This window comes from Trachypithecus francoisi, unplaced genomic scaffold, assembly GCF_009764315.1.
Source record: "Trachypithecus francoisi isolate TF-2019V2 unplaced genomic scaffold, Tfra_2.0 Lachesis_group8, whole genome shotgun sequence".
NCBI lineage: Eukaryota > Metazoa > Chordata > Mammalia > Primates > Cercopithecidae > Trachypithecus > Trachypithecus francoisi.
The window spans coordinates 95,337,522-95,351,566 of record NW_022681473.1 but is presented as its reverse complement, the minus strand read 5'-3'; the positions used below and the strand labels follow the sequence as shown (position 1 = coordinate 95,351,566).

Sequence of the window (14,045 nt, the reverse complement as noted above, 5' to 3'; positions counted from 1 at the left end):
CTGGAAATAGTTCTTTTTTATAGTTCTCTTGATGTTCTACTTCATGACACTGATAGGCAAGCTGTTCAGCATCATTCTGTCATACCTGGACTCCCATCCCCACACTCTCAGTACTTATTTTCTTTTCAAGATTTCTGCTACACCATCAGCTCCATATTTTAATTGCAGTACAACCTCTGGGCCCACAGAAGAATATTTCTTATGCCAGTGTTATGATTCAAATTTTTTTTGTCCTCACACTGGGAACAATGGATTGCGCTCTACTGGTGGTGATGTCCAGGACTGTGATACAGCTGGACACAGACACTTGCCTTATACTGTCATTATGACTGTGGCTTTTTGGGTGAGTAGCTTTACCAACTCAGCATTTGATTCCTTTTTTACCTTCTGGGTAGCCCTGTGTAGACGTCACGAATATGCTTACACCTTTATATTTACATCATTGTTAGTATAAAGATGGTTCATTAACAGAAAGAAACAGTCTATGTTCTCACTGAATCATGCAGCTTTATTAACATTATCTTTTCCATTATAAAATGACTTTGCCTCCAGGAGACTGAAAAGAACATATTAAGAAAAGCGCAGCATTGGAGAATCTGACAACATGTCATCTTGTTCAATTAAAGCAAGTATCAAAAACATTCATTTTTATGAGACTATTTTAGGAAATTCATAATTAAGAATGAGGTTAAATTATGAGGGGCAAAACAAATAAAAATAAAAATAATATTAAATAAAACAAAAGCTTATTTATCTCCCTCATAAAAAGAATTTCAAAGATAGGTGGTCTGAAAGATAAGCCACTGAAGGTGCCTTGTACCAGGTTCCTTTTAACTTATCTTCGCCTTGACTTCCCCAAAATAGATCAAGATTCTGCTTGACCTCCATCCTTCACACTCATTCAGCATAAAGAAGGTCAAACCCTTCTTTGTTTTCCTTTTCTTTTTTTTTTTTTTTTTTGAGAAGTAGTCTCTCTCTGTCACCCAGGCTGGAGTGCAATGGTACAATAGCAACTCACTGCCACCTCTGCCTCCCAGGTTCAAGTGATTCTTTGCCTTAGCCTCCCTAATAGCTGGGACTACAGGCACCAACCATCATGCCCGGCTATTTTTTTTTATATATAATTTTTAGTAGAGATAGGGTTTCACTATGTTGACCAGGATGGTCTCGATCTCTTGACATTGTGATCCCCCTGCCTCAGCCTCCCAAAGTGCTGAGATTACAGGTGTGAACCACTGCGTCTGGCCAAAAAGGTCAAACCCTTCTTTTGAAAGATTCATCCCTGTAGTTCTATGAGGAACAAATTTTATATATTTTTAAATTTTATATATTTATATGTAACATAAATTTAAATATAAAATATTCAATACATTTAAAAATATTAAATTTATATATGTTACTATATTAAAATATATTTTAATATATGTTATATATTAAATATAAATGTTATGTATGTAATATATGATATATAATATGTATATTTTAAAATATTAAAATATATAAATTTATTTTAATAGTTTATTTTATATTATGTATAATATATTTTATTATATATATATAATATATATATACACACACACAGAGATAGAGAGAGAGAGAGACTATAAGGCATTAGCTCACACTATTATGAAGGCTGGGAAGTACCAAGAACTGCGGCTCAAAATACGTGGGAACAAGGACAGCCAAAAGTGTAAGTGTCAGTCTGAATCTGAAGGCAAGAGAGTACTGATGCCCCAGTTCAAAGACCATGCGACAGAGAGAGTGAATTCTTTGCTGCCCAGACTTTTGTTCTATCCAGACCTTTAACAGATGGGATGAGCTTTGCTCACATTGGTGGAGGACCGGGGCAGTATCATCACTTTACTCAGTCTACAGGTTCAGATGTTAATCTCAGTCATCCAGAAACACCCTCACAGACATGTCCAGAATCATGTTTAATTGAATATCTGTTCACTTCATGACCCCATCAAATGGAAACATAAGAGTAATTGTCACACGGCCCTTCTCTTTAAAGTCTATTGATCCCAACTTAGTGACAAACAAGGATGGTGAATTTACCACATATCCTGGAAAGCCATATGCCTACATAAAAATCAGAACTTCTATTGTTACAGAAAAATTAGAGAACAGATATTGACGCTTGTTTAGTAATATTTGCCTCTGAAGAGAACTGACACTGATGAGTGAAAAAGGAGTTTCCAGGAAATAAAGTGGAATAAGCTCCCTGAAATATGGAAAATAATGTTTACATCATTTATAAGAATTATTATTTTCAACATTTGTTGATATTATGATTTGGTGAAAGTTATTACATAGATATTTTCTTTTTCATTCCAGTATATTTTTTTGAAAATTTCTGTTGTCCTTTGAGATATTTAATATGTATGCTTTACCATTTTTAATGTATAATAAAACTTTAGATGTCTCATGTCAGGAATTGAATTTTGAATATTCCAGTGTAATTTCCCATAGAGTATACATACACATACAAACCATTTAAACTGTATATTTCAAATACTGAGTTTTCACTGCTACTTGGTGGTTTCAAATATTTTTAGAGAATATCTTTTGGTTTCTTAGCTTGAAGAATGAGGATGTGGCTCTTTTTCACATTCCTGCACTACCGTATACACTCACACACATGCACACAAGAAGAGCTGATGAATTACTTTATGTATTTGACTACAAAGAAACCAGTGTGTGCGTGTGTACATGTGTGTGTTTGAAGTATGTCTCCTGAAATCTTTACTCTTCTTGTTCCAGTCTAAACTGGATTTTTCTCTAGTCTCCTCTTTACACCCTTTTGTTTTAAATGCCCTGATTCCTGAGTCCTTCCTAAATTTATTTCTTCATTTTTTATGAAATATATACTTCAACAATGTTCTATAGTTACTCTACAACACAGAAAAAAGGTGCACAGAGAAAGTTAATTTGATCCCTTGCATGTTTGAAAATATCTTTATCTTTGCATTTAGTTTGCAGTGAGATTCATAGACTTCCAGGAGAGAAAAGACTTTCCCTCAGAAATTGAATCCATTGTCCAGTTCTTTTTTAGCTTCCAGTGTTGCTTGTTAGAAATAAGAAGTCATTTTTATTCCTTTGTATGTGATCCTTTAAGCCTTTTGTATGTAACCCATTTTTTTTTTCCTTTCCAGATGCTCTTAGGACTTTTCCCCAATGTCCTGAAATTGTATAAGGATCAAGAGTAGTTATGAGTATTGATGAATTTGAGCCACATTGTAGATACTCAGTGAGCCCTTTTTTGTGGAAAATCTTGTCATTCTACTCTGGAAAAATTTCTTAAGTGATGCTTTCATAATATCCTCCCCATCATTGTCTCTCTCAGTGGAACTCATTAGTTGGCCTTTTAGACTGAGCTTTTGTTGTTGTTGTTGTTAACTTTTTAGAATTCTATTATTTTAAAATCATTTTTCTTTTTTTACCTGCAAAATTTTCCATTCATTGTTTTTCAACATTTCAATCATTTATTTTTATTTTTGTCAAAATCACATTTCTAAAAATTCGTATTCTCTGAATACTCTCATATCATAGATGTAATATAGTATTTTTGGCTTTGTAGATGAGAATTATAATTTTATATGAGGGGGCTTTATTCCCCATATGATCTCTGATGTTTTATTTGTTCATTTTTCTATCTTTGGATTTTCATGTGCATTTTTTTGTATTTTGTTTTTAAGGAGGTTCTCAAGTATCTGGTGATCCTTGGCTGTCCAATCGAAATAAGAAGTAGGCCCTAACATTCTAGTAGGAAGATTTATGTATGTGGTAATGGCTTGTTTAGTCATAAATTTGTATTTAGGTAGGGTACAAGTTTTTTTTAACATTTATTTTACGTTTGGGGTACATGTGCAGGATTGTTACATAGGTAAACTTCATATTGTGGGGAATTCGTAGTTCTCTATTCTACAGGGCAGTTTCCTCAGAAAGAAATCCTCCGGTCATCTGCCAACAACAGAAAAGCATAGAGGCCAGAGTAGTGGGACGCAGGCAGCCATTGGGGCAAGAGGACCTCCATTCAGTGCACTCTCAATCACCTGGTTCCATGTGTCCAGGGGGGTGCCTCATCTTTGACCTTAGCTAGTCCAGATGTCTGCAATTCACAGTCTCTGTAATTCAACAACTTCAGAGAATAATCCTTTTTTTTTTTTTTTTTTTTTTTCCTGCAGAGCTCAAGAAAGGGCAATTGACTAGTTTGTTGGACTTGGGGAGAACATCAGGGCAGCTATCTGCCCCTAAAGACAATTTCAATAAATCTTTTGTTTTCTGTCCCACTTCACACTCTGGCTTTCAGAGGTAATTTGCATCTCCAATGTTTGACACTTTCCATGGTTCTGTACCATAAATCATGATTTTTTAGAATTGTCATTACCCAAGCTGTCATGTTCTGGATTTTTCATGTATACACTCAGTTACTATTCATCCATATGCTTTCTATATTCCAAAAGTGACATTTTATGTACTAAAATCTGCTTCAATTGATTTTTTTTGCTTATATATCTTCAAAAATAACTTAATGTCACTTTAGTTGGGTTTCCAGAGAGACTAGAAATGCCTGTTGCCAATTCACCATTTATAAAATCGAAAATCTTCACTTAGTTTCCAATAATATATTTTATATTTGTTGTATTCTATTAAAAGTGCTCTTGTGAAGTCACCAATAACCACTCTTGTGCCAGAAACAATGTAATCCTTCCAGTGACATTAATCTTGATGTCACTTAAAAAATCACAAATCACTTAAAAAATGTTACTCCCTGACCTCTCTGTCTTTAAGAACCTCCTATTCTCTTGTCTTTTTTTTAAGTCTCAGATTGTTCTCAATCTCCTTGTGTTCTAGTATTCTTGCCTTCCGATCAGTCTTGGTGTCTACTGAGATTCTGATTTTATTCGGTCCTAATCTTATCCTATATAATGAGTCATTCTATTTCTCTGATTATTTTCACTACCAATTGCATCATGGTGACCCATAAATCTGAATCTCCATCCCTGACTGAATTCCTGATCTTCAGACACATATGCCCCTCTTATGTGCAGATATTTCAATCCTGCAAACATCTTAATCTGGATGTCCTAAAATAATCTCAAAGTAAAGCTAATAACAAACTCACCATCACCTACGGTATGCATGTTTTTTTCTCGTGGGCGTCGCAACTTAGTAGATGACTCTACTCATTAATTCAAGTATTTCAGAAAGGAAATTAATCAAGAGTTTCCCCTTTCTCTCTTATTTATCATGTCCACCAGATTATTTACAACTTAATTTTTGATTTATTTCAGATTTTACTTCCCACTTGAGCCTATTACTTCAGCTCTACCTTTTAGGTTTATCTGATATTATCTCTTTCTCTTTGAACCCGCCTCAATTAATGCTTTCAGAATGAACTATCTAAGATTTAAATTGGGGAATTTAATTGTTCTAGCATAAATGCTTTAGTGCTAACTACTACTTTTACTTTAAAGGCCACACTTCTTAGAGTAGAATGCAAGAGCCATCATTACTAGCCATTATTTCCCAAAATACACTCATCTCCCCAAATTCTTCCAACTTAACCCCAGTGGATAAAAACATACTTGTAGATTTCTGTAAACTTGATACTGTTTTATATTTCAGTGGGTGTATTTTTATACCTTATTTTTTTAAACCTTTTGGATATTTTTTCAACTTTAAATTCAGGGGTACATGCGCAGGTTTGTTACCTGTGTGTATTGCATGATGTTGAGGTTTGGGTTGAGAATGATTCCATCAACCAAGTTCGGTATTATATTGGCTGTGGGTTTGTCATAGATGGCTATTATTTGAGGTATGATCCTTTCATGCCTAGTTTCTTGAGTGTTTTTATCATGAAAGGATGTTGAATTTTTTTTTTTTTTTTTGAGGCGGAGTCTCGCTCTGTCGCCGGACTGGAGTGCAGTGGCCGGATCTCAGCTCACTGCAAGCTCCGCCTCCCGGGTTTAAGCCATTCTCCTGCCTCAGCCTCCCGAGTAGCTGGGACTACAGGCGCCCGCCACCTCACCTGGCTAGTTTTTTTTGTATTTTTTAGTAGAGACGGAGTTTCACCGTGTTAGCCAGGATGGTCTCGATCTCCTGACCTCGTGATCCGCCCGTCTCGGCCTCCCAAAGTGCTGGGATTACAGGCTTGAGGCACCGCGCCCGGCCAAGGATGTTGAATTTTATCAAAAGCTTTCCATGTCTATTGAGATGATCATATCATTTTTGTTTTTAATTCTGTTGATGTGGTGGATTATATTTATTGATTTGCATATGTTGAACCAACTTGCATCCCAGAAATGAAGCTGACTTGATCATGGTACAATAACTTTTTGATGTGCTATTGGATTCAGCTTGTTAGGATTTTATTGAGGATTTTTACACCTACATTTATTACAGATATTGGCCTGTAATTTTCCTTTTTCACTACGTCTTTGCCAGGTTTTGTTATCAGTGTGATGCTGGCTGGCTTCACAGAATAAATTAATAAATTAGGGAAAAAAATTGTCTTCCTTGATTTTTTGGAAGAATTTCAGTAGAGTTGATACCAGCTTTTCTTTGTAATCTGGTAGAATTTAGCTGTGACAGATGGGCAAGGTGGCTCATGCTTGTAATCACAGCACTTTGGGAGGTTTAGATCAGCCTATCACTTGAGGCCTGGTGTTCGAGACTAGCCCAGTCAACATGGCAAAACCCCATCTCTAATAAAAGTATAAAAATGATTCAGGTGTGATGGTGCATGCCTGAAATCCCAGCTACTCGGGAGGCTGAGGCAGGAGAATCTCTTGGACCTGGGTTGCAGTGAGCTGAGATTGCTGCCACTACACTCTAGCCAGGGTAACAGAGCAAGACTCTGTCTTAAATAAATAAATAAATAAATAAATAAATAAGTAAAATTTGGCTGTGAATTCATTTGGTTTGGAGCTTTTTTTTTTTTTTTTTTTGGCTGGTAGTTTTTATTTTGTTAGTGATTTAATTTCAGAACTTGATACTGGTCTGTTTAGGGTTGCAATGTCTTCCTTATTCAATCTTGGAAGATTGTGTGTTTCTAGGAATTTATCCGTTTCCTCTAGACTTTCTAGTTTGTGCGTATAGAAGTTTTTGTAATAGTCCCTGAAATTTTTTCTATTTCTCTGAGATTAGTTATAATGTCATCTATAGTTATAATGTCACTTATTAGTTTTAATGTCACCTTGCTGTTTCTGATTGTACTTATTTGGATTTTCTTTTTTTCTTTGTTAATATAGCTAGCAGTCTAATGTTCTGTTCATCCTTTCAAACAACCAACTTTGGGTTTTGTTGACTCTTTGCATGGACTTTATGGTCTCAATTTCATTTAGCTCTGCTCTGATTTTAGTTATTTCTTTTCTCCTGATAGCTTTGGAGTTAATTTGTCCTTTTATTTCTAGTTCTTCTAGGGGTGAATTTAGGTCCTTTATCTGAGATCTTTCTGACTTCGTGAGGTAGGTGTTTACCACCATGAACTTTCCTCTTAACACTGCTTTTACTGCATCCCAGAGATTTTGGTATGTTGTGTCTTTGTTTTTATGCATTTCAAAGTTGTTTTTTTTCTTTTCTGCCTTAATTTTATTTCCTGTAATCCCAGCATTTTGGGAGGCTGAGGCGGGTGGATCACTTGAGATCAGGAGTTTAAGATCAGCCTGGCCAATATGACGAAACCTTGTCTCTACTAAAAATACAAAAAGCTGAGGCAGAAGAATCGCTGAAACCTGGGAGATGGAGGCTGCAGTGGGCTGAGATCGTGCCACTGCACTTTAAAAAAAAGGGAGAAAAAAAAGAAAAAATAAAAACGTTTATTTTCCTTTATTTTTGTTTGATTAGGTTTGCTTAAAAGACCAGTTTTCAAGCTCTAAAATTATTTCATATACTTGGTTGACTCCATTGATAAAGCCTTTAATTGTATTTTGAAATTCAAGATGTTTATCTTTTCCTTCACTTGCTGGATTACTTTAGAGGGGTCTTTGTGTGTGTTGACTTTCAAACTTGTTTGGGATCTCATTGAATTTCCTTGCAGCCCATGCTTTGAATTCTTTATTTGTCATTTCTGAGTTTCCATTTTGGTTAGGGACTATTGCTGGAGAGCAAGTGAAGTCCTTTGATGGTGTCACTACATTCAGATGTTTTGTGATGCCAGAATTTTTGCACTGGTTCCTTCTCATCTGCAGATGCTTATACTTCTAATTTTTTAAAATTATTTTTTGTTTGGGTAAGAGTTTTCTTTTTCTTTCTTACTCTATAATATTATTTTTTCTATTTGTCTTCTCCTTCCTCAGAGGGTACTACTGTACAGAATGCTGGGTAGGGTCTTTTGGCTTTGCTTCTATAGCTGTATGTATTTCTTTTGGCAGGTTTTATATTGGTCTATGCAGACTGACCTACAAGCCACTAGATCACACTTATGTGTAAAAGCTAGCTATAGCCACTGTGGTTGGGTATATACTTGATCCATGTTTAGTGCCAGAAGCTTTCTGTTGCTTCAGGCAGTGGGCTGATTCATGGGGTGCACAGTGGTCTGAGTATCCTGCTCAGCTCTGGAGAGGTAGGAGACATGATAGGAAATGCCCAAACTGGGTATTTCCACCTACAGGTACCCCCATGGCTGGCACAAGAACAAACACAAAGGGAGAATCCGGTGAGTGGCCACCAAGTGCCCAAGTTGTGCCCAAGCATGCAGCTGGAGAAGTGGGGCATATCAGGCTGCTGAGCCAGGGATGCAGTTGTTCTGAATGACTGGAGATCTGCCTAGGTGTGTAGCAGAGAGCCCCCATCCCTCTACACACACACACACACACACACACACACACACACATCCCCTAGGACTTCTGCAAAGGAAAGGTGGGGTACCTCAGGTTTCTGATCCAGGAGAGCTGGTGCTCTGAATACCTGGAGATCTGCATGGATGTGGAGCAAAGAGGATCTTTCCACACTATAATCAATGCCTAGGAAGGGTGGGGTATCTCTGGCTGCTGAACTAAATGAGTGGGTTCTCTGGATGCTTGGAGATTTGTCTAGGCATGAAGCAGAGAGGACTCCCCTGTACCAGGATATCATCACACAAAGGGTGGGTCATCTCAAGCTGCTGATCCAGACAATCTGTTGCTCTGAGTGCCTGGAAATCTTCCCCCATATGGAGTGTAGAGACCCCTACTGTATCACAATCTATGCCTGGGAAGGATGCAGTGGATCAGGCTGCTTAACTAGACAAGCAGATCCTCTGAATGCCTTGGAATATGACTGGAGGTGAAACAGAGATAGCCTCCTTGCACTTTTTTAAAATTTTTTTTAATTCTCTGGTAATCTCCTCCTATTTTTCTTGATCAAACTATCTTCCATTTATTGTTCTTGATTCAGTTTAGCTTCTAGCAGTGGACTGTCTTTCCCAGTCTTCCCAGGATGGAATTATTGGTCTTTCCTCTTCTCTCATACCATTCTCTATCTCTGTTTAGAAAATAATTGTTCACTAGTGTCTGCCATAATGTTTTGTGTTTCTAAGGGGCGGAGACAGTGTTTAATTCATTGGGAAAGCCTCAGAATCTAATACAGTGCTAGGAAAATAGCAGATAACAAAATAAAGCTCTGTTGAACTATCAAGATATCTTTCTACTATTTTGTATTCTTTTACCTATTTTTTGACTCTTCTTTTAATATTTTGTTCTCACGTATATTTGCAAATTGAGAATTCCTTTTTGGCAAGTGTACATGTTTTTACAGTTATGGCTGTACTATACTCTATCTCTTCATGAAATTCTAGTGTAATACTAATTTAGATAAAGTTGGTTGTACTTTGAAACTTGAGGTCTGAGACATTAATTCAGCCCTCAAGCTCTCTAGTTTCTCTATTAATTAAATGAAGAAATTGTACTAGATAAGCATCAAAGCTCTTGAGTATTTTTCTCTTCCCAGAAAGTTGTAAGAATATGTTACCTGCTATTTGAAAAAGATGTTCTGGAAGTTTATAAGCAAATAGGCTGTTTTGGATATCAGTAGTGAGTGCATATTTTTCTTTCCCCTGAAGAGCTAAAGGACTGGCATCTGGGCCCAGGAGATAGGAGTAGACTGTCAGGCTGAACATCTTGACTCAGTTTCCATTATCTATAAATGTGCCTTTAATGATGATTTCATAAGAAGGAAGTATAAGTAATATCTTGGCTTTCCTTATATATGGTACTAGATTTGAGATTATAACTAAAGTAATATGCTAGGATCATTGGGTTTTTTTAATTAAAAGTAATAGTACCTAGAGCTTTATTTTAGTATAAGCAATGATGTTTGGCTACTTGACATAATCATAAGGTAAAATTCAGGACTAATGAGGCCTATTTCCCAAATGAAAGCAATTTTAGTAATTTATATGGGTCACCATGACAAGTTTTCTCTTGTGACCAATGCACAATTTAACTTCGCTGAAATCTATGAGAGATACAATTTCCTAGAATTTCAAATCTTTGTGCATATTATTTATTTATTTATTTATTTATTTATTTGAGACTAAGTCTCACTAGAGTGTTGCCCAAGTTAGAGTGCAGTGGCGTGATCTTAGTTCACTGCAACTTCCACCTCCCAGGTTCAAGAAATTCTCTGTCTCAGCCCCCCGAGTAGCTGGGATTACAGGCACCTGCCACCAAGTCTGGCTAATTACCATATTTTTAGTAGAGACAGGGTTTCACCATCTTGGCCAGGCTGGTCTTAAACTCCTGACCTTGTGATCCACCCGCCTCGGCCTTCCAAAGTGCTGGGATTACAGGCGTGAGCCACCGTGCCCAGCCCTTGTGCATATTCTGAATTGCTTCCAGTTAGAGCCAAGCTGATTCGGGATAAAACTGCACATAGAATTAGAAGAAAAATAAGAACTCCAAGTTTATTCACTTAAAAAATGTAATCTGTATATATATTTTGTCAAGCTCATACTAAACTTAGCATTAATCATTTCAACTTTCTTGAAAGCAGCTGATGGACCAAAGAGAATCTCAAGCATTATTTATCACCATCTCATTTTTTATAGCATTGATGATGTTATTTTTCCTTTCCAAGCAGAAATGTATGAAGTGACTTGCTTTACTGTAGAGAACTCATGCATCAGTCATCAATGGTCTTTTATATTTAACATAACACCATGTGTTTTCAACAGTTTTCCGTTTTGAATTGCTATATATCAAATGGGTTCAAAGATGGTGTTTCAATGTTCACATTTTAAGTTTTAGAAGCCCTCTCAACCTCTAGTCTCTTTCACTATGTGGTACTTTGTTTAATTCTGGTGTGCTGGTGGTGGTAGTGTGTGTGTGTGTGTGTGTGCGTGTGTGTGTATGTGTTAGGGAAAGGAACCTTCAAAAATAGGAACTGCTTTAGATGGGTATGTGGGCAGAAAAAAATCATTAGTGTATGGCAGTTTTCATATTATCTTGTTTTCTTACCTCATAACTGTCACTAACGAAGGAGTATATATATCGTTAGTTTCCTACTGCTCTCTTAACAAATAGCAATAAACTTGATAGCTTAAAACAACAGAAATTTTTTATATTACAGTTCTCGAGGCCAGAAGTCCAAAATCAAGGTGTCAGCAAAATCATCCTCCCTTTGAAGGTTGTAGAGTAGGATCCTTCCTTACCTCTTCCAGATTCTGATGGCTTCAACCTTTTGACTTGTGCCTGTATAACTCCAATCTTTGGCCCCTTCTTCACATGGGATTCTTCTCCCCTGTTTCATATCTTCTCCTCCGGTGAATCACTCCACCTCAAAATCTTTAACTTAATTATATCTGTAAAGACCATTTTTTCTAAACAAGGTCACATTTACATTTTTCAGGGATTGGAATATGAACATACCTTTTGAGGAGGGCCATCATTCAATCTGCTGCTAATCGGGCCAAAAGCACAAGTTTATAACTAGAGGAAAATCTTATCCATTTCTCTGCGTCTGGCAACCAAGTTCCTGATTCATTTCCCTATATGGATAATTCTGATTAGATAAGAAAATCTCAATTAAAAAATATAGTTGACTGCTGCTTACCTTCCTTTTTTTCTGAGGCACACAATGTCTTGATCCTTCTACTTTCTAAATACACCTCTTTGTATCTTTCATGGCTCTCATTTTGCTTCATTCTTTCCACTTATTTTTCTCATTTTTTTTTCTATCTTTGGTATATAGACTTTGACTTTACTGTAGCTGGAAAGAAAAGGAAAAATGTTTCAGTTGCATGTATATTATCTACTGCTTTAAATCCAAATCACACTGTAACCAGTTTTTTAAACAGGGAAAGGGGTTGAGAATGTGCTGGTATGTACATGCACAGTGAGGTCAAGTAATAAAAGTAAGAGACTACTAGAGAAATAAACTGACAGACAATAAAATAAGTAAAACGATTTACAACTTATTTGAAAAATACGTGATGAGCTAAAAAGACAGATTTGTTCCAAAGAGAAATTATGTGAATGCTAGAACTTGAGAATAGGGAAAAATGCTTACAAGGAAAATTAAATCAGGATAAATCACTTGACAATACCCTTCCAAATTATCTGAAGAACTGATAACTTCACAAATTAATGAGTTTCTACCTTAATTGCTAAGATTATATGTAAATATTTTTTTCCATTTTCACAAGCATTTATTGAGTACCTACTGTGTACTAGATACTTTTTATTGTATTGATTCTGGTATAAATTCAGAAACTCTGTTATGTTGGATCCTAGGTATGAGTGTGGTAGCCAAGACCTGCAAACTCTCAGTTCCCTGGTTTACAGAATAGAGAAAATACAGCATATGATAGTAAAACAAATGTCAACAAGTAAAACAAATATGCAAACAAGAAATTCTCAACTGAGTTTTGTAAAAGTGAAATTATACTCAACAGAAACTATATTTGAATGGTTTAAGATGTTTGGAAATTAGTTAAATATCAGAACAGTTTTTGTACACAGTGTGCTTTTGATAAAGATTAGAAAACTGTAATAATGATGCTGAGGATCAATAAATAGACCTTAATATTAGAAAATAATGTTGTTGTGTTCTCATACTGAAGTATGGAAGAAGAATGTGATGATTAGTATAGACAATTCTTCTTGACATGGATGTTATATAAAAACAATTTTTAGAATTTATTGAAGCTATAACAATAGAAAGTATTTCTAAAGAGTTCTTATTCACATTCTAAATTTTCATTAGAGTCATAGGAAACTTCAGCATAAACCTTAAGATTTTACATTTCAGCTCAAGTAATATGCACATAAAATTTGACGTTTTCCAAAGAACAGGAAAATTTCAGAGTAAAGGTTGATATACACCTTTTTTTCATCATTGCTTTTCTCCATTCCTTAAATTCTTATTCTGATTTAAAGTTATGACAATCTTCCATTTCACTGGCATTTCATAAAAAGAACACAAGGATTTTCTAATAAAGGCTTTTGAGGTCTCTTATTCTTCTTTGGAAATTCGGCACTTACTTTCTGTGCATTTAGATCACTTCTAAGACAATCATCTCTCCTAGTCTCTACAAACATAAATAGAAATGTTCTGCTTTCTAAGTTATAGTTCTCTTTAAGTATACTTGCTATATCTTCACTTTTTGTGCATGAATATCAGATTAGGTCTCATCAAAAGCAAGTTTTGTTTAAAAAGTAATTTCAAAGCCAACTAGCATCATAACAACACATTTTAGCTTGTACCTTTCCATCCTGCTCAGAAAACACAAGGTGATGTTTGTCACTTGTATTTAGAGTCAAGTGATCTCCAGGAAGCATACTGGATAAATTCACATAATGCCAGGTTCCTGACAAGAATTTCTTGTTGGTTGGCCTCAGTAGCTCTTGCTTAAGAATTGCAGAAGTACATGTTTCTTAACACATACTTCCTCAATAACCCTATTAAGTAATCTTAATATCATTTCCCTGTACTCTGGGAGGCTGTGCTTTTGCTAAAAATCCCTTTGCTTTTTAACTTAAAAAAATAATCAGAATTTATTGACTCTATGAAGACCTTTGAATAGACCACCAAGTGATAATAAATCAATAAGCAGAAGCACA

General features: G+C 35.8%; 1 long non-coding RNA gene across 1 annotated transcript; it reads right to left on the bottom strand.

The window, feature by feature from the left end:
* Positions 1–1,579: 1,579 nt before the first annotated feature.
* On the bottom strand, positions 1,580–13,808 carry LOC117080917. The gene is made up of 3 exons (XR_004436010.1): positions 13,689–13,808; positions 12,037–12,192; positions 1,580–3,182 (listed from the first exon to the last, which is right to left on the bottom strand). It is a non-coding gene; the product is annotated as an uncharacterized LOC117080917 (long non-coding RNA).
* Positions 13,809–14,045: the final 237 nt, after the last annotated feature.